The sequence below is a fragment of the Triticum urartu genome, chromosome 6 (genome assembly GCF_003073215.2).
Source record: "Triticum urartu cultivar G1812 chromosome 6, Tu2.1, whole genome shotgun sequence".
NCBI lineage: Eukaryota > Viridiplantae > Streptophyta > Magnoliopsida > Poales > Poaceae > Triticum > Triticum urartu.
Window position 1 is genome coordinate 428,591,914 of NC_053027.1, and position 21,167 is coordinate 428,613,080.

General features: G+C 47.0%; 1 pseudogene; it reads right to left on the reverse strand.

Annotated features, from left to right (window-relative positions):
• The window catches only part of LOC125515695, a 49,506-nt pseudogene that overhangs the window by 7,409 nt on the left and 20,930 nt on the right, over window positions 1–21,167 (reverse strand).

Sequence of the window (21,167 nt, forward strand, 5' to 3'; positions counted from 1 at the left end):
ACCTTAAGTGTGTAGACCCTACGGGTTCGGGAGACATGCAGACATGACCGAGACGTTCTCCGGTCAATAACCAACAGCGGGATCTGGATACCCATGTTGGCTCCCACATGTTCCACGACGATCTCATCGGATGAACCACGATGTCAAGGACTTAATCAATCCCGTATACAATTCCCTTTGTCTAGCGGTATGTTACTTGCCCGAGATTCGATCGTCGGTATCCAGATACCTTGTTCAATCTCATTACCGGCAAGTCTCTTTACTCATTCCGTAACACATCATCCCGTGATCAACTCTTTGGTCACATTGCGCATATGATGATGTCCTACCGAGTGGGCCCAGAGATACTTCTCCGTTTACACGGAGTGACAAATCCCAGTCTCGATTCGTGCCAACCCAACAGACACTTTCGGAGATACCTGTAATGCACCTTTATAGTCACCCAGTTACGTTGTGACGTTTGATACACCCAAAGCATTCCTACAGTATCCGGGAGTTGCACAATCTCATGGTCTAAGGAATGATACTTGACATTTAGAAAAGCTTTAGCATACGAACTACACGATCTTTGTGCTAGGCTTAGGATTGGGTCTTGTCCATCACATCATTCTCCTAATGATGTGATCCCGTTATCAACGACATCCAATGTCCATGGTCAGGAAACGTAACCATCTATTGATCAACGAGCTAGTCAACTAGAGGCTCACTAGGGACATGGTGTTGTCTATATATCCACACATGTATCTGAGTTTCCTATCAATACAATTATAGCATGGATAATAAACGATTATCATGAACAAGGAAATATAATAATAACTAATTTATTATTGCCTCTAGGGCATATTTCCAACAAAAGTTACATCCGGGGTGTTACAACACTCCACCACTACGAAAGGATCTCGTCCCGAGATCTAGGACTGAAAGAACGCCGGGTACTCAGAACGGAGGTGATCCTCGCGTTCCCAGGTAGCTTCACGGTCGGAATGGTGTGACCACTTGACTTTGAGAAATTTGATTGACTTGTTGCGAGTCTTGCATTCAGTCTCTTCAAGAATAGCAACTGGGTGCTCACGATAGGAGAGATCTTCTTGGAGCTCAATGTCCTCGAAGTTGACGGTGCGGTCAGGAGTCTTGAAGCACTTTCGGGGCTGAGAGACATGGAACACATCATGAACATTCGCAAAGTTTGAAGGAAGCTCGAGTTGATAGGTGAGGTCGCCTCTCTTGCTGACAATCTTGAAAGGTCCCACGTATCTGGGGGCAAGCTTCCCTTTGATACTGAAGCGATGAGTACCTTTGATAGGAGAGACGCGGAGGTAAGCATGATCTCCGATCTCGAAAGCCAAATCACGGTGCTTACTATCATAGTAGCTCTTCTGGCGGGATTGGGCTGCTTTGAGGTTATCACGAATGACTTTGCACATTTCCTATGCCTCTGTGATTAAGTCATTACCCAAAAGCTGACGTTCACCGGTTTCAGACCAGTTGAGAGGGGTACGGCACTTCCTACCATACAGAATTTCAAATGGGGCCTTGCCCGAACTTGCTTGAAAACTGTTGTTGTAGGAGAATTCAGCATAAGGAAGACGATCCTCCCACTTCATGCCGAAGGAGATCACACAAGCCCTGAGCATATCTTCAAGAATCTGGTTGACACGCTCGACTTAACCGCTAGTTTGAGGATGGAAAGATGTGCTGAAGCGGATGTTGGTGCCCATGGCCTTCTGAAAAGAATCCCAAAACTTGGATGTAAAGATGCTGCCACGGTCTGAAGAGATCACTTGTGGAATACCATGCAGAGAGACAATCCGAGAGGTATATAGTTCCGCCAATTGAGCTGCAGTGATCGACTCTTTGATAGGAAGAAAGTGAGCCACTTTGGTGAGTTTGTCGATGACAACGAATATAGCATCATTGCCATGCTTGGACTTTGGAAACCCAGTCACGAAGTCCATTTCAATGTGGTCAAACTTCCATTCTGGAATGGCAAGAGGTTGTAGGAGACCTGCTAGCCTTTGGTGTTCTGCCTTCACTCTTCTGCAGACATCACATTCATTCATGAATTGAGCAATCTCGCGCTTCATTCGAGTCCACCAATAAGCCTGCTTGAGGTCCTGATACATCTTCGTGCTCCCAGGGTGGATGGAGAGGAGAGAATTGTGAGCCTCGTTCATGATCACTTTACGGAGGTCACCTTTGGGTACAACAATACGATCCTCGAAGAAGAGAGTATCCTTGTCATCAAGGCGGTAACACTTGTACTTGAGTTGACTTTTGGCAATCCCAATCTTCACCTTTTTCACCATAGCATCAAGAAGCTGGGCTTGGCGAATCTGGTCTTCCAAGGTAGGAGAGACTTGAAGGTTGGCGAGGAAACCTTGAGGAACAACTTGCAGATTAAGTTTGCGGAAAGCTTCACAAAGCTTGGGTTGATAAGGCTTGAGAATCAGACTGTTGCAATAAGCTTTCCTGCTCAATGCGTCAGCAATCACATTGGCCTTGCCTGGAGTATACTCGATACTCGGATTATACTCTTGAATCATTTCGACCCATCGAGTTTGTCTGAGGTTGAGATTAGACTGAGTGAAGATGTACTTGAGACTCTTGTGATCAGTGAAAATGTCCACTTTTCTTCCCAATAAGAGATGTCTCCAAGTCAAAAGAGCATGCACAACTGCCGCCAACTCGAGATCATGAGTGGGGTAGTTCTTCTCATTGGGCTTCAACTGGCGAGAGGTATAAGCAACAACTTTCTTCTCTTGCATCAATACTGCGCCAAGACCTTGGAGAGAGGCATCACAAAAGACCTCGTACGGCTTGGATTCATCAGGCGGAGTCAGAACTGGAGCAGTGATCAATTTCTCTTTCAAAGTGTTGAAAGCAATGTCACACTCCGGAGACCAAACGTACTTGACGTGTTTCTGGAGAAGATTAGAGAGAGGCTTCGTGATCTTAGAAAAGTTTTCAACGAATCTTCGACAATAGCTTGCGAGACCGAGGAAGCTACGGAGTTGCTTCACGTTCTGAGGAGGTTCCCAATTCACCATTGCAGACACCTTCTCAGGATTCATGGCAATGCCCTTGGCAGAGATGATATGACCAAGATAAAGAACCTCATCGAGCCAAAATTCACACTTGCAGAACTTGGCGTAGAACTGGTGTTCCCTGAGCTTATCGAGTACCAAACGCAAGTGCTTGGCATGATCTTCCTTGTTCTTCGAGAAAACCAGAATGTCGTCGAGATAGACCAAAATGAAGTCATTGGTGTAGGCGTTGAAGATGAAGTTCATCATGCGAGAGAACGTCGGAGGAGCGTTGACGAGGCCAAAAGACATGACAGTGTATTCATATGAACCATAGCTTGTCCTGAAAGCCGTCTCGGGAATATCTTGCTCACGGATTCGAATCTGATGATAACCCATACGGAGATCAAGCTTGGAGAATACTTGGGCACCTTTGAGTTGTTCGAACAGCTCATCGATGTTGGAAAGTGGGTATTTGTTCTTGATGGTCTTCTTGTTCAATGGACAGTAATCAACACAAAGTCGGTCCGTTCCATCCTTCTTCTTCACAAAAAGAACACCACAACCCCACGGAGAAGAACTAAGCCAGATGAGACCCATTTTCTCTTGAATATCGAGTTGCTTCTTCAGCTCCTTCAACTCTTCAGGTCCGAGATTGTAAGGACGTTTGCACACAGGTTCCGTGCCAGGCTCAAGATCAATAACGAATTCAACTGGCCGGTGCGGAGGCATTCCTGGGAGCTCTTCTGTAAAGACGTCTTGATATTCGCAAACGACTGGAATTTGCGAGATGGCATCGAGTTCACCCTTCTCATTGAGAGAAAACAGACGGATGGTATCATCACGAGTGGCAAAGACAATTACATCCTCAGACGAATGAGTCAATTGAATCTGCCTGGCTGCACAATCAAGCTGAGCCTTGTGCTTAGAAAGCCAATCCATTCCGAGAATAAGATCAATATCCGAGTTACCAAGAACCACCGGAGAAGAGAGAAACTTGTAGTCGCCCAACGTGATAGTAACATCTGGGGCAATAGCGCTAGCATTCATGAATTTACCTGGAGAAACAACAGATAACTGTCTAGGCAAATCTTGTAAAGGCAACTCATGCTTAGAAACAAATGGCCTCGAGATGAAACAATGCGATGCACCCGTGTCAAAAAGAACTTTTGCAGGAATATTGTTAACTGGAAGGTTACCCATGATGACATCTGATGAATCCTCTGCCTGAGCTGCGTTCATCAAGTTGACCTTGGCGGACTTGGGGTTATGCTTGACCACAGCTGTACTTGCCGATCTGACAGGAGGAGGAGGGGGAAGACGCCTCTGGTTTAGACACTTGTTGGCATAGTGACCCTTCTGTTGGCACTTGTTGCACGTGACTTCTGAAAGCGGACGGTGATACGGAGCACTCGATCTTGGAGCTTGAGACGAAGTCTTGTTTTGAAAGCCAGGGTTGGGTGGGTGGGAAGATCCACTGCCACCTTTGCTCTTCTGCTGATACGGCTGACGGAACGGAGGAGGAGGAAGCCAATACTTCTGCTGCTTGGCCATTTGAGTAGAGGAAGAAGGAGTAACATCTCTGACTCGCTTCTTGGAAGCATCACACCTCAACTGAGCGGCCTCTTGCTTCAGTGCCATGTTGTAGAACTCATCGTATCTCAAGGGCTCAAAGAGAACAAGGGCTAGCTGAATTTTTATCTGAGACCACCCCTGAACTGGTATATCATGCTCTTCTCATCTGGGACGTCCTGCTTGGCAAAGTGGGCGAGCTTTTGGAACAACTTGTTGTAGTCATAGAAAGACAAAGAGCCTTGCTTCAGGTTGCGGAATTCCTCACGCTTGCTTTCAACCACACTTTGAGGGATATGATGAGCTCAGAAATCTTGACGGAATTCATCCCAAGTGATAACACGTCCACCTCTGGAATCCTTGTACTGCTGGAACCATTCTGCAGCTTGATCTTTGAGTTGGAAGGAAGCGAACTTGACGAAATCCTCAGGCCTGACGTTACTGCACTCGAAATGCTTGCACAGATCCACAAGCCAATCGTCAGCATCGGTTGCCTCAACACAATTGCTGAAAGTCTTTGGCCCATTAGCAAGGAACTGGTTGAGTGTAGCAAAGTGATTCTGATTGTTGCCTGGGTTCCCTTGGTTGCCTTGATTGCGCTCTTGGAGAATTTGCATGATCAACTGTGTGTTTGCATTGGTTGCGGCCATCACAGCTTGCCATGCCTCCGGAGGAGGTGGAGGTGGTGGCGGATCAGGATTCGGAGTCGTGCACGTTGGAGGAGCCATCCTGAAGAGGTTGACATCCATTAGCACATTGATAGACAAATATTGAAGCTGAATCCAACGGAATGAAAATTGCAACATATAGTCTTCACATCCGAACAAAATGAACGAATGCATTCCTCTTGAAATGGTCACATATCCATAAATTGAGAAGCCACTTAGAATTAAGGTAGAGAAATAAATCAACAAGGTACGGATCAAGAACGAATAATCGGTAAGAAATCCCAATCTCAAACCAATATCCGTGGAAGAAGAACTAGAGCTACTAGAATTCCCACCTATGAAACTCTCGAACCTTTCCGGTTATGCAATCAGGTATTGGGGATACAGGGGAAGCATAATATCTCACCCAAACTAGCAAATCCTACATCCAGCTGTATCCATCCTTCAACACATAACCAAGAAACCTTCGGAAACCATCTACCTCAACCTTCGAAAAGCATCCGTTATACAAGTTATGGCGATACTCCCGAACTCCCGCCCCAGTACTGGGTGGCGTCGAGGTTATCTCACCAACGAACTGCATAAAAGAGATTTTCGATGTCGGCGTACTAGACTCAGGTATTCTAGAACTGCAATGATAAAATTATGACGACAACACCTCAGAGCTCAACTCCCCGGGACACTTCCACAAAACCCCTGACAGGAGGCACCACGACAATGTTCTCATCATAAAACCATCGAAACGATTCCAATATACCCGCGTGATCTTAAATTTTTTTTAGTGAAATTTGAGAAGAGAAGAGTCAAAACTCTATGTCAGGATGCCTTACCAGAGCGATGAGGAGACTGGGAAGTAAAAAGAATTTCTAAACTCTCCGATATATAATTCCTAAATGACTCAAAACATTTTTCTAGACACAACTCAGCCGCTAAAAACGATCAAGCAATGGGGCTCCTAAGGTCGGGGAAGGCTCTGATTACCAACTTGTAACACCCTCGATGCGACTATATCTCCCACATGTCGAGGCACGACTTAGAGGCATAATCGCATTGAAAGCATATGTCGCAAGTTAGGCAATCTTCACAACATCCCATGTAATATATATGTAATAAAAGGGGAGATAACATAGTTGGCTTACACTCGCCACGTCAATCAAGTACATAAATAACATTACATCATCCAAACACTCATGGCCCGACTACGGCGCCAAAATAAAAGATAACCCAACAAGCGACATGGTCCCGATCACCCCCAACCGGGCACCACTACTGATCATCAGGAAAGGAAACATAGTAACGTTGAGAGTCTTCGTCGAACTCCCACTTGAGCTCGAGCGCGTCACCTCGAGCGGAATCATCAGGCCCTGCATCTGGTGTAATAGTAATCTGTGAGCCACATGGACTCAGCAATCTCGCACCCTCGCGATCAAGACTATTTAAGCTTATAGGTAAGGCAAGGTAAAATATGTGGAGCTGCAGCAAGCGACTAGCAAAAATATGGTGGCTAACTTATTCGCAAAAGAGAGCAAGAAGAGGAGGCAAAGCGCGAGCGAGAAACTAGAGAACAATCTGCGCAAGCATTACTCCAACACCGTGTCCACTTCCCGGACTCCGCCGAGAAGAGGCCATCACGGTAACACACTCAGTTGATTCATTTTAGTTAAGTTAAGGTTCAAGTTATCTACAACCGGACGTTAACAAATTCCCATCTGCCCATAACCGCGGGCACGGCTTTCGAAAGTTCAAATCCCTGCAGGGGAGTCCCAACTTAGCCCATGACAAGCTCTCACGGTCAACAAAGGAATAGACCTCCTCCCAAGACGTTCCGATCAGACTCGGTATCTCGGTTCTTCAAGACACTTCGACAGGTTAAAATAAGACCAGCAACACCGCCTAAATGTGCCGACAAATCCCGATAGGAGATGCACATATCTCTTTCTCAGGGCACACTCAGATGAGCCAGACGTCGGGTAGGCCAGCCCAGAGTTGCCCCTGGTAGCCCCGGACATCGCTCGGTGCGACCAACACTCAGAGGAGCACTGGCCCGGGGGGGGGGCTAAAATAAGATGACCCTCGGGCTCCGGAAACCCAGGGGAAAAAGAGGCTAGGTGGCAAAAGGTAAAACCAAGGTTGGGCATTGCTGGAAAAGCTTTAATCAAGACGAACTATCAAGGGGTTCCCATTATAACCCAACCGCGTAAGGAACGAAAAATCTGGGAACATAACACCGATATGACGGAAACTAGGGCGGCAAGAGTGGAACAAAACACTAGGCGAGAGGCCGAGCCTTTCACCCTTTACCAAGTGTATAGATGCATTAAGATAACAAGATAATATAATGATATCCCAACAAGTAAGTAAACAAGATGATGCAAAGATGATATGCTATGCGGGATGCGACGCGGGATGCATATGCAAGATTTGACAAGGGATGCATGAACCTGGCCTCAACATGGGAATCCAAGTGTTCCACTGGAAAGATGAGATGAAATCGCTTGAAAACTATATAAAGAATGCCGGAATCGGAGTTACGGTTTGGAAATGGCAAGCAATTCAAATATGACACCGGTCTGCGATTTACAGCAAGTAGCCATCTAAATGCAACGGGATAAACATGCTACAGCACCCAAACATGACAACAAAATACATGTCAGGGATGTATTCATGATGCTTAACAAAAGTCTAGCACTGAGCTACGGCCAATTCATCCATTAACAGGTTCAAACAAGCATGGCAAAAATGCATATGGCAAACAGATTTCAGACTTAGTGAAATCAACACTTGCCTGGAATTTCAGATCAGATAGCACTCTTCGGAGCAACAAAACTACATGCTACAGGACCTGAACATGGCAAAGTAAAGCATGGCATGGAGCTACTCAAAGAGCTTAACAAAAGTCCCTTAGTGACCTTGAGCCAAAAGGGATCAGAAAATACAATTGCAAGCATGTGAACGTAACAAAAATATAATCAGTTTTCAGACTTAGTGAAAACTGGCACATGCTGAAACATAACTCAAGTAGGCATGTTTACGAGCTCGATGCATTCACTACAGAGCAAGTCATGACAAGCTAAGCATACACCCATTAAGAATACACAAAATGCAAGCTAGACATGGCAAGAATAATAGCATAGCATGCACGGATCAACTACAACATCATCGGCAAAATTGCAAACAAGTTGACAATCTGCCCAGATTCACAAAGTAGCAAAAGTAGAGCTCGATTGACTCAAGCTAGGGTGCTCCAAAATTGCAAACAAGGACATGGCTGGATATAGAACTACAAGATAACAAAACATCCTTACTGATCATCCTCAAAAGAGGCACGGATCGCTAGGAAACAACATGAACATATGGCCATATGAGATAAAGAGCTCAAGGACTTAGTGGAAATGCTAAGTCCCTGAAATCAGAATTACCAAGTGCACCACTTTGCAAGCTTGTGCTAGTCACCACACACATCACAAAAATACATGGGTTGCACCTCTGGAAAGATGACAAAACCCTTATCAAAACATATGTAGTACTCATGGGCATATCATGCACACAATAATCATGGCAAAAATGACAAAAAGCTAAATGGAGCAGCAGATCTGACAAATATCTCAAGTAGCCCTCTTCTAACAGCATTTCGGGCATCAAGATGAACTGAAATGAAAATAATGCAATGGAATGAAATGATGTACTCTCTGAGATGAACATTTTGATATGCTATATGCCAAAACGGAGCTACGGATGCAAAGTTACGAGGCTATGAACATGAGCATATGGGCTAGGGTTTTCTGAGAAAAGTCAACCCTAAAAAAATAGATCTCAGATCTGGACGGCGCGAATAACGAGGTTCGTCGGGGCACTGTTCACCGGCGGGGAGGGAGCTCGCCGGAGACGGCGTGACGGCGGGGCGAGGCCGGTCGCCGGAGCCGGCGTGACAGCGGGGAGGCGGCGGCGAGCTCGCGCGCGGCGAGGCGCGAAGGTGGCGGGCGGCCGGCGTCGAGGCGGAGCGGCGGAGGCGGCGGCGCGCTCCGGCCGGGCGGGGCCGGGCGGCGCCTCGGGCGCGAGGAGGCGGGGCGAGGGAGCGGGCCGCGGGGGCCGGCCTTGGGCTTCCCGGGCCCGGGCGGCGCGGCGATCTGGGGACCGGGCGCGGGCGAATCCCGGGGCCACACGTGGCGGAGGCGGCTGGGTCGGACGTTGTCCGGCTCCGCCCGGACACGTCCGGCGGCGGCGGAGACGGATTTTTTTAGGGTTTGAAGAGGGGATCCGGGATTTTCGGAGGAGGGGCTATATATAGGCATAGGGGAAGCTAGGAGAGTCCAAATGAGGTGTGGTTTTCGGCCACGCGATCGTGATCGAACGCTCTAGATGATGGAGAGGGTTTAGGTGGGTTTTGGGCCAAATTGGAAGGGTGTTGGGCTGCAACACACACGAGGCCTTTTCGGTCCCTCGGTTAACCGTTGGAGTATCAAACGAAGTCCAAATGGCACAAAACTTGATAGGCGGTCTACCGGTAGTAAACCAAGGCCGCTTGGCAAGTCTCGGTCCAATCTGGAAATGTTTAATCCCCACACACGAAAGAAAGGTAGAAATGACCACCGGAGGAGAACGAAGCGCCGGAATGCAAAACGGACAACGGGAAAAAAGCTCGAATGCATGAGACGAACACATATGCAAATGCAATGCACATGATGACATGATATGAGATGCATGACAACGACAACAACACATGGAGACAAAGACCCGAACCCGAGAAAATAAAATAACTTAACGCCAGAAACGGCAAGAGTTGGAGTACAAATTGGGAAAGTTACATCCGGGGTGTTACAAAGGGTAAGAAGAAAGACAAAAAGAGAGATGGCTGCTTTACTTGTGGTTCATATGAACATTGGGCAAACAAGTGCCCAAACAAGTATAAGAAGCCAGCGCAGGACTCTAAGTCTGTGAATGTCACTCTGAGCAACAATGATGCGGCATCTGTGTATGGTAATCTGTTTACCATACTTTCAGCTTGTCAGTCCACTGATTGGTGGATTGACACTGGGGCCAATATTCATGTGTGTGCTGATGTGTCTTTGTTTTCTTCCTACCAGGTCACACGAGATTGTTCCGTCCTGATGGGGAATGGCTCGCATGCTTCTGTTCATGGTGTTGGCACGGTAGATCTGAAGTTTACTTCAGGAAAGATCGTGCAACTAAAGAACGTGCAGCATGTCCCCGCCATAAAGAAGAATCTCGTTAGTGGCTCCCTTCTATGTAAAGAAAGATTTAAGTTAGTATTTGAGTCTAAGAAAGTAGTCGTATATCGGTATGGACTATTTGTTGGAAAAGGATATGATTGTGGTGGTTTGTTCCGCCTTTCCCTGGAGGATTTTTTTAATAAAGTCATGAACCAAATTCATTCTAATGTGAACGAAACTGAGGTTTGGCATTCACGTCTTTGTCACATAAATTTTGGTTGTATGACGCGGCTAGCTAAGATGGATTTAATCCCGAGTTTCACTTTATCCAAAGGCTCTAAGTGCCATGCGTGTGTGCAAGCTAAGCAACCTCGTAAGCCTCACAAGCCTGCGAATAAGAGACACCTGGCACCTCAAGAGCTCATACATTCAGATCTCTGTGAGATGAATGGTGTGTTGACTAAAGGTGGAAAGAAATACTTCATGACTCTGATTGATGATTCCACTAGATTCTGCTATGTGTATTTGTTAAATACTAAGGATGAGGCTCTACACTACTTTAAAGTCTATAAGGCTGAAGTTGAGAACCAACTTGAGAAGAAAATAAAATGAGTTCGGTCTGATCGTGGTGGAGAGTACTTTTCTAATGAGTTTGATTTATTCTGTGCGGAACATGGTATTATTCATGAGAGGACGCCTCCCTACCCACCCCAGTCAAACGGAGTTGCCGAACGGAAAAACCGTACTCTAACTGATTTGGTTAACGCCATGTTAGATACATCGGGTTTATCCAAGGCATGGTGGGGGAGGCTGTATTGACATCTTGTCATGTCCTCAATAAAGTTCCCACAAAGGATAATGAGACTACTCCCTATGAGCAATGGGAAAAGAAAAGAACTACACTCTCTTACTTGCGCACTTGGGGCTATTTGGCGAAAGTCAATGTGCCGATAATCAAAAAGCGCAAGTTGGGGAGAGAATTCCTTATTTAACACTGTCTTAAAATTTGTTGCCTTATTTAACACTGGAAAACTTTTTCTTCCTTATTTGATACTGAGTCTAAATTTTATGCCCTTTATAACACTTTCGTCCATTTTTAGCCTTAGTGGTGTTAAATGACACCTGAAAAGACGTATTTGCCCCTAATGTGTATGTGACCAAAAAAATCGTGTATGTGTGTATCGGGCCGACTCATTTTGTGTTGGCCTTGGTCCTGACCTCGACGGCGTTGTAGCAGGGTGCTTTCCGACGTACATTCATGGTACTTTCTGAGCTAATGGGTTCCGTACGAGGCTAGCACGTACACAAGAAACAAGTAGGCGGGGAGGTGGACTGATTCTAGTTGGACGTATACTTATGTACGTACCAGAGGAAGCTAGCAGCGGTTCTCTCGCTTGATGATTCTACTTTGGCTGGCTAGCTAACCAGCTATATGTATTGGAGGAAGCTAGCTAACACCGTAACACGAACACACGAGGCGATTGATGATGGCCACACGGTCTTTCTTTCGATCTCAACTCAGGGTTGTTATAAAGGGGCTGGGTACATACATATATACACTACGTTACAACTAGCATTTTTTATAGCTATTTATGATCTAAATTACCACATAATTTTTTTGGTCACATACCACATGAGGGGCAAATAGGTCTTTTCAGGTGTCATTTAACACCATTAAGGCTAAAAATGGATGAAAGTGTCATAAAGGGCATAAAAATTTAGACACAGTGTTAGATAAGGAAGAAACAAAATTTGAGTGTCAAATAGGGAAACAAAATTTAAAACAGTGTTATATAAGGAATTTTCTCCAAGTTGGGACCAAAGACCGTGGACTGTGTTTTTCTTGGCTATGCCAAGCATAGCGTTGGCTATAGATTTCTAGTGGTGAAATCTGAGATACCTGACCAGAAGGTCGGTACAATTATAGAGTCTAGGGATGCTACATTCTTTGAGGATATTTTCCCCATGAGAGATATGCAAAGCGTTTCTAGACTGGAATCTGATGAGACTCCTGAACCTGCTATTCCGATGGAATACTATGAACATAAAAGTGATGAGAGTTCCACGGAGGATGACGAGGAAGTTCCTGTTAGGAGCAAGAGACAGAGGACTACAAAGTCCTTTGGTGATGATTTTCTCGTGTACCTCGTGGATGATGATACTCCCAGTACCATTTCAGAAGCTTATGCATCTCCGGATGCTGACTACTGGAAGGATGCGGTCCGTAGTGAGATGGATTCCATCTTGGCTAATGGGACATGGGAGATCACTGATCGTCCCTATGGTTGTCAACCATTAGGATGTAAGTGGGTGTTCAAGAAGAAGCTTAGGCCCGATGGTATTGTTGAGAAGCACAAGTCTAGGCTTGTGGCCAAGGGTTATACCCAGAAAGAAGAAGAAGAAGATTTTTTTGACACTTATTCACCTGTGGCTAGATTGACAACCATTCGAGTGTTACTCACTTTGGCTGATTCGCATGGTCTTCTCATTCATCAGATGGACGTTAAGACGACTTTCCTTAATGGAGAGCTAGACGAGGAAATTTACATGCAACAGCTGGATGGCTTTGTAGTAAATGGTCAGGAAAGAAAGGTGTGTAAGCTAGTGAAATCTTTGTATGGCCTGAAACAAGCGCCTAAGCAATGGCATGAGAAGTTCAACACTACTCTGACATTTGCTGGCTTTGTTGTGAACGAAGCTGACAAATGTGTATACTATCGCTATGGTGGGGGCGAAGGAGTTATACTGTGTCTGTATGTCGATGACATACTGATATTTGGAACCCACCTCAAGGTCATTGAGGAGGTCAAGTCTTTTCTATCGCACAACTTTGAGATGAAGGACCTGGGTGTGGCTGATGTTATCCTAAACATCAAGCTATTGAGAAATTCTGAGGGTGGAATTACACTTTTGCAATCCCACTATGTTGAGAAGATTTTGAGCCGTTTTGGATATTCGAACTACAAACCTTCTGCAACACCATATGATCCTAGCGTGCGGATTCGAAAGTTCGAAGGCACGGCTGTAGATCAATTGAGATATTCTCAAGTGGTTGGTTCACTGATGTACCTAGCATGTGCTACTCGTCCTGACATCTCATTTGTTGTGTGCAAACTGAGCCGGTTTGTTTCCAATCCGGGAGATGTGCATTGGCATGCTGTAGAGCGAGTGATGCGTTATTTGCAAGGTACTGTGAACTATGGAATTCACTATTCTGGGTACCCGACGGTACTTGAGGGGTATAGTGATTTGAATTGGATATCTTATGCTAATGAGATGAAAGCCACAAGTGGACATGTCTTCACACTTGGTGGTGGTGCTGTTTCCTGGAAGTCTTGCAAGCAGACGATCTTAACCAGATCGACTATGGAAGCAGAACTCACAGCATTAGACACATCATGCGTCGAAGCAGAATGGCTTCGAGAGCTTTTGATGGATTTGCCAGTGGTTGATAAACCAGTACCGACTATCCTTATGAACTGTGACAATCAAGCAGTGATTGCCAAGGCTAAGAGTTCAAAGGACAACATGAAATCCACAAAGCACACAAGAAGAAGATTGAAATCTGTCGGAAAATCAAGAAACTCCGGAGTAATAGCGTTGGATTATATCCAGACGGCTAAGAATCTGGCAGACCCTTTTACGAAAGGGCTATCACGGATTGTGATAGAAAATGCATCGAGGGAGATGGGTATGAGACCACGTAAGTTGCCATGGGGGTAACTTGTAACGCCTCGAGACCGATGTGCCAGGTGTCCTCTAGTTATTCGCTGTTGTTGCCTTGTCATTGCTTGCGTGTCATGCTTTGCATATCATGTCATTATGTGCATTTCATTTGCATACATGTTCGTCTCATGCATCCGAGCATTCTTCCCGTTGTCTGTTTTGCATTCCGGCGCTCCGTTCTCCTCCGGTGGTCACTTCTACTTTCTTTTCATGTGCGGGTGTTAAACATTTCCGGATTGGACCGAGACTTTCCAAGCGGCCTTGGTTTACTACCGGTAGACCGCCTGTCAAGTTTCGTACCATTTGGACTTCGTTTGATACTCCAACGGTTAACCGAGGGACCGAAAAGGCCTCGTGTGTGTTGCAGCGCAACACCCCTCCAATTTGGCCCAAAACCCACCTAAACCTCCTTCATCATCTCGGTCGTTCGATCACGATCGCGTGGCCGAAAACCGCACCTTATTTGGACTCTCCTAACTCCCTCTACATATATATATGTGTGCCTCCCCGAATTTTTCGCAGTCTAAACCCTAGCCTCTTCTCCACCGCGCCGCCGGACACGTCCGGGCGGAGCCGGACATGTCCACCGCCGCACTGCCACGTCGCCCGACCAATAGGAGTGCGCCACGTCGTCACCGCTGCCTCCCTCCTCCACTCGCGAGCCGCCATGTGGCCCTGCTTCCCTCCTCCACCGCGCGGCCCGGGGAAGCCCATCGCGGGCCCGCCCGGGCCCGGATCTCGCCGCCGCCCAGCCCGCTCTGCCCCGCCGTGCGTCGCCGCCGCCCTCGCCGTCCGGCTGCCGCCACTGCACCACAAGCTCGCCGCCGACCTTCGCCGCGCCCCGCCAACCTCGTCGCGTTGCCGTCTGCTTCCTTTGTCGCGCGCGCGCCTCCGACCCACGGCGCCACCGCCGCCCTTGCTCCTCCGATGCCTAGCGCCGTTGCTCCGGCCGCCGCTTGCCGGAGCGCTCCACCACCGTGCAGCCGACGTCGCCGACCCCGTCCGGCCGTGCCCTCGACGCCGGCCCGGATCCGGCGAGCCCCCCCCTCGTCTCCGGCCTTCTCCCTCGGCTCTGGCCGTCTCCTCGCGTTTTTCGGCGATCTTCCGGCGAGCTCACCCGACGAACTTCGAAGAACGTGCACAAACCCTAGATCTGGGCGAGGTCTATTTCTAAGTCCCCGAGTTTTCCATGTTTCATATGCCCATCTTCATCATGTCGTAACTTTGCATCCGTAGCTCCGATTCATGCGTGTAGCATATCAAAATGTTCGTCTCAGAGAGCACATCATTTCATATCATTGCATCGTTTTCATTTGAGTTCATCTTGATGCCCGAAATGCTATTGGAAGAGTGCTATTTGAGATAATTGTCAGATCCGCTGCTCCAATTAGATATTTGTCATTTTTGCCATGATTATCGTATGCATGATATGCTCTTGAGCTCTACATGTGTTTTTTTATATGTTTTGCCATCTATCCAGAGGTGCGACCCTTGTATTTTTGTGATGTGTGTGGTGACTAGCACAAGCTTGCAAAGTAGTGCATTTGTTAATGCTGATTTCAGGGACTTAGCATTTCCACTAAGTCTTTGATCTGTTTATTTCAATATGCCATATGTTCATGTTGTTTCCTAGTGATCCGTGCCTCTTTTGAGGATGATCAGTAAGGATGATTTGTTAATATTGTAGTGCTCTATCCATCCATGTCTTTGTTTGCAATTATGGAGCACCCTAGCTTGAGTCAATCGAGCTTTACCTTTGCTATTTCGTGAATCTGGGCATATTGTCTACTTGTTAGCGATTTTGCCGAGGATGTTGTAGTTGATCCGTGCATGCTATGTTATTGTTCTTGCCATGTATAGCTTGTATAATGTGTATTCTTGATGGGTGTATGCTTAGTTTGTCATGCCTTGCTCTGTAGTGAGTGCATCGAGCTCGTAAACATGCCTACTTGATATCTGATTTGCGTGCTCCAGTTTTTCACTAAGTCTGAAAGTCTGATTATGTCTTTGCCATGTTCACATGCTTGCAAATGTATTTTCTGATCCCTTTTGGCTCAAGGTCACTAAGGGACTTTTGTTAAGCTCTTTGAGTAGCTCCATGCCATGCTTTACTTTGCCATGTTCAGGCCCTGTAGTTTATAGTTTTCATGGTTCAAAGTGTGCTACCTGATCTGATATTTCAGACAAGTGTTAATTTCACTAAGTCCGAGATCTGTTTACCAATTGCACTTTTGCCATGCTTGTTTGAACCTGTTAATGGATGAATTAGCCATAGCTCAGTGTTCATCTTTTGTTAAGCTTCATGAATGGATCCCTGCCATGTATTTTGTTTTCATGTTTGAGTGCTGTAGCATGTTCATCTTGTTGCATTTAGATGGCTACTTGCTGTTTATCGCAGACCGGTGCCATATTTGTTTTGCTTGCCATGTCCAAACCGTAACTCCGATTCCGGTGATCTTTATATCGTTTTCAAGCGATTTCATCTCACCTTTCCAGTGGAATACTTGGATTTCCAAGTTGAGGCCAGGTTCAATCATTCCTTGTCAAATCATGCATATGCATCGCATACCGCATCCCGCATATCATACCATGTTCATGTGTTGGTTGTTTACTATGTTGTGTGCTTATTTCCGGTGTTTGCTTCTTCGGGTTGGTTCCGGTAACGTCGCGTTTGTGAGGACCCGTTCGTCTACGTCCGTTTGTCTTCTTCATGGCCTCGTTCTTCTTCCTTACGGGATTTCAGGCAAGATGACCATACCCTCGAAATCACTTCTATCTTTGCTTGCTAGATGCTCGCTCGTTTGCTATGCCTATGCTGCGATACCTACCACTTGCTTATCATGCGTCCTATATTGTTGAACCAAGCCTCTAACCCACCTTGTCCTAGCAAACCGTTGATTGGCTATGTTACCGCTTTGCTCAGCCCCTCTTATAGCGTTGTTAGTTGCAGGTGAAGATTGAAGTTTGTTCCTTGTTGGAACATGGATATGTTGTTCCTTGTTGGAACATGTTTACTTGTTGGGATATCACAATATATCTTATTTAATTAATGCATCTATATACTTGGTAAAGGGTGGAAGGCTCGGCCTTATGCCTGGTGTTTTGTTCCACTCTTGCCGCCCTAGTTTCCATCATATCGGTGTTATGTTCCCGGATTTTGCGTTCCTTACGCGGTTGGGTTATAATGGGAACCCCTTGACAGTTCGCTTTGAATAAAACTCCTCCAGCAAGGCCCAACCTTGGTTTACCATTCGCCACCTAGCCTCTTTTTCCCTTGGGTTAGGCCAGCCCAAGGGCCATCTTTATTTTAACCCCCCCCGGGCCAGTGCTTGTCTAAGTGTTGGTCTGAAATGGGCAGCCTGCGGGGCCACCTCGGGGAAACTTGAGGGCTGGTTTTACTCGTGGCTTGACCTATCCGGTGTTGCCCTGAGAACGAGATATGTGCAGCTCCCATCAGGATGTCGGCACATCGGGCGGCTTTGCTGGACTTGTTTTACCATTGTCGAGGATGTCTTGTAGAACCGGGATACCGAGTCTGATCGGAATGTCTCGGGAGGAGGTCTATTCCTTCGTTGACCATGAGAGCTTGTGATGGGCTAAGTTGGGACACCCCTGCAGGGATTTGAACTTTCGAAAGCCGTGCCCACGGTTATGGGCAGATGGAAATTTGTTAATGTCCGGTTGTAGATAACTTGGATCTTAACTCAATTAAAATGCATCAACCGCGTGTGTAACCGTGATGGTCTCTTTCCGGCGGAGTCCGGGAAGCGAACACGGTGTTGGAGTTATGCTTGACGTAGGTTGTTTTAGGATCACTTCTTGATCATACTTTCTCGAACGTGCTTTGCCTTCTCTTCTCGCTCTCATTTGCGTATGTTAGCCACCATATATGCTAGTCGCTTGCTGCAGCTCCACCTCATACCTTTACCTTACCCATAAGCTTAAATAGTCTTGATCGCGAGGGTGCGAGATTGCTGAGTCCCCGTGACTCACAGATACTTCCAAAACCAGCTTGCAGGTGCCGATGAGTCTGTGCAGATGACGCAACCAAGCTCAGGAGGAGCTCGATGAAGATCTTGTCCTTTGTTTTGTTTCGTTCTAGTTGATCAGTGGTGGAGCCCAGTTGGGGTCGATCGGGGACTTTGTCGCATTTGGGGTTCTTCTTTTATTTTGGTTCCGTAGTCGGACCTTGATTGTATTTGGATGTTGTAATGTTTTATTTATGTAATTATGTGAAGTGGCGATTGTAAGCCAACTATGTATCTCTTTCCCTTATGTATTACATGGGTTGTGTAAAGATTACCTCATTTGCGACATTGCTTTTAATGCGGCTATGCCTCTAAGTCGTGCTTCGACACGTGGGAGATATAGCTGCATCGAGGGCGTTACATAACTCAACCTATGTGATCGGAGATCCCGTGAACTAGGACCTGGGAAAACAATCCAGCAGTCAACTGAGGAGAGTATCCTTAATTAACCCACTCCGTTGGAGATGCACAATACTCTCAATTCTGTAAGGCAGGCTGACTTTTGTCTTAATGTGTTCCAAAGCTTGTGTAAGCAAGATGCTAACCTACAGAGCATTCTTTGGAGGAACACACCTATGTGAGCCCGACTGCTGGTCACAGTCTATGAGATTGGGTAATCTCTATTAAGCTCATGAGAAGGTACGGAGTATGACTAATAAGCTCCACCCGTGGGGTTTAGCCTTCGGCAGCCATCTATCAGCTAACAATAGGCGAAATTTCTGCACGCCAAACTAACAATTCAAGGCATAGTCCATTGTTTAATTGTGAAGAAGTCTAATCCTGTTGCTCTAGGTGGAAGTTCAACTTAACAGTCTCCACTGAAAATTCTGGTATATCAAACATTGTTTGGAATAGTTGACAAACTTATGTGCCTCGAGATCTGGTGGGGGATTGTTGGATTATGGATGGGCTTAGGCCCATATAAAACACTAATCCCTGGTTAATCTTGAGACCCATGTATAAGATGGCAGGTGGTGGGAAGTTTAGTCCCACCTTGCTAGTTGAGGAGAGTTGAGACCCCTTTATAAGGGTTGCTCTACCACTTGCCATTGGGAGATTGGGAAGAGTGGTACACGCGCGCTCCTCCTCCGCCGCCCGCCACGCCGTGCCACGCCACGCCACGCCACGCCACGACGCGCGCGCGCCGCCGGTTGCGGGAATGAGCCGAGCCGAAGCTTATTTTCCAGGAATGGGCCGACTCGGTCGTGGGCCTCGGCAAGGCCCACGACTTTCTTCTTTACGGAGTATATAAGAAGGCTCTGGCCAGTGAAGTAACCAAATTCGATTCACTCACTCCCTCTCGCGTGACCTAGCCGTCATCTACTGTTCCTCACTCTGTGCTGAGAGCAGGTGCCCCCGGAACCCTGTCGTTCGAGATTCTGCTCGGGAGAACGGCAATAAGGTTTTTGGGGAGCGTCTCGACGCGACTGCTTCCGATCCGTCCCCAAATCCGTTCGCCTCTGCTTCCACTACTTCCCCTACATCGACGACGCCGCCTCCAAGAAGAAGGCCACGGACGACGCCGAGGCTGCTGCTGCCGCTGCCGCGTTGGCCTGGCCAACCGGAGGGTATGATCTGTTCATCTCTCGTTTACTCGTACTTATGCTAGCCGTATATGTACTGCTCATAGATGGTTCGATTCTATGTTCTGTACGTGCTAGTATGCTTAGGTATCGCTATGAGATGCATACCTTTTATGCCATGCTTAGTGTTAATTCGTGGATAAATCTAATTGAAAAAGTGTTAATATTTCCAACAAAGACTGCATGCAAAATTAATCAAGCAAGTAGTAAATACTAGTGTAAGGCTTAGCTGAAGACCAGATGAAATAGTAATTCATGTAAATATATGTAGACAAGGGGCTAGCTAGCAAGACAGAGACACGAACCCCCTCACTGACGATCTGGCAGTTATCTTTTCCACGCTCAAAGATGATATTGCGCTTGTAGTCCACCGAATCACGCGTGGCGATAAAACCATACACATGCAGCGGCCACACTAAGCCTGAGGCCTCTTTTGTTGGGATTCTGACTTCAAAGAGCTGCACAGTGTCGACGGTGCAGATGCTGGCCCTGGGGGAAACAAGGTCCGTGAAGCCCACGCTGGGTACAGTCGCTGCATCACATGTACGTAGTTATGCATATGAGATTTCGATTGCCACTAATTTTGGTATCATAATGCTTCTAATATGTCCATCTAGTAATAAGAAGAAGAAAAATTAAGAAACGCATGCAATTTGTAGGATATATGCTTACTTTTTCGGTCCATGGAAACGATGAGATCGCCCCATATTCCCATCCACAGTTCGTTGAACTCGTCGCGATTTTCATCGCCGACAGGAATTGTCAGCTTGTATACTGGCGCCCGGCGACGCGTTTCCCTCGCCGTGCTGTCTATCTTCCTCACGCTCGGTTTCGCTGCCTTCTTTGCCATCGCAGGTACCTTTTTTTTTGCTTCGTCTTCTGCTTCCTTTTTTTCACGATTACGCAAAAGCCTTGCGTATCTTTGCATTGATAGATAGAGTGACAAAACATGAAGGTATTACAAGGTGGAGGGGAAGCTAACTAGTTCATGCACAATGATGGCAAGCATCGGTAGCCTTGGCACACGGTCGACGGAGTGTGCAGCCCGATCTGCCATAGCCTACGTCTCAGGCAAGACGAGGGCCATGCCCTTTGCGCCGGCGCGCGCCCAGAGCCGCGCCTCCTCCTGGATCATATGCACCGCGCGTCCCACGGCTGGTTGATCGCCGTCGAAGAGGCAGCCGTTCCGGTGTTTTCATAGGTGCCAAACGGTGAGGACGGCAATGGAGGCGAGGCCATGGCGAAGAGGAGCTGAGGTGTTGGAGATGGCCGTAGAGAGCCAGCTGGCGAGCTCGTCACTGCGTGCGGGGATCGCGCTGGTGCATCGGCACCATGAGAGCACCTCGTGCCAGGTTTGGCGGGAGAAGGAGCAGCCCGTCATGAAATGTTGCATGGA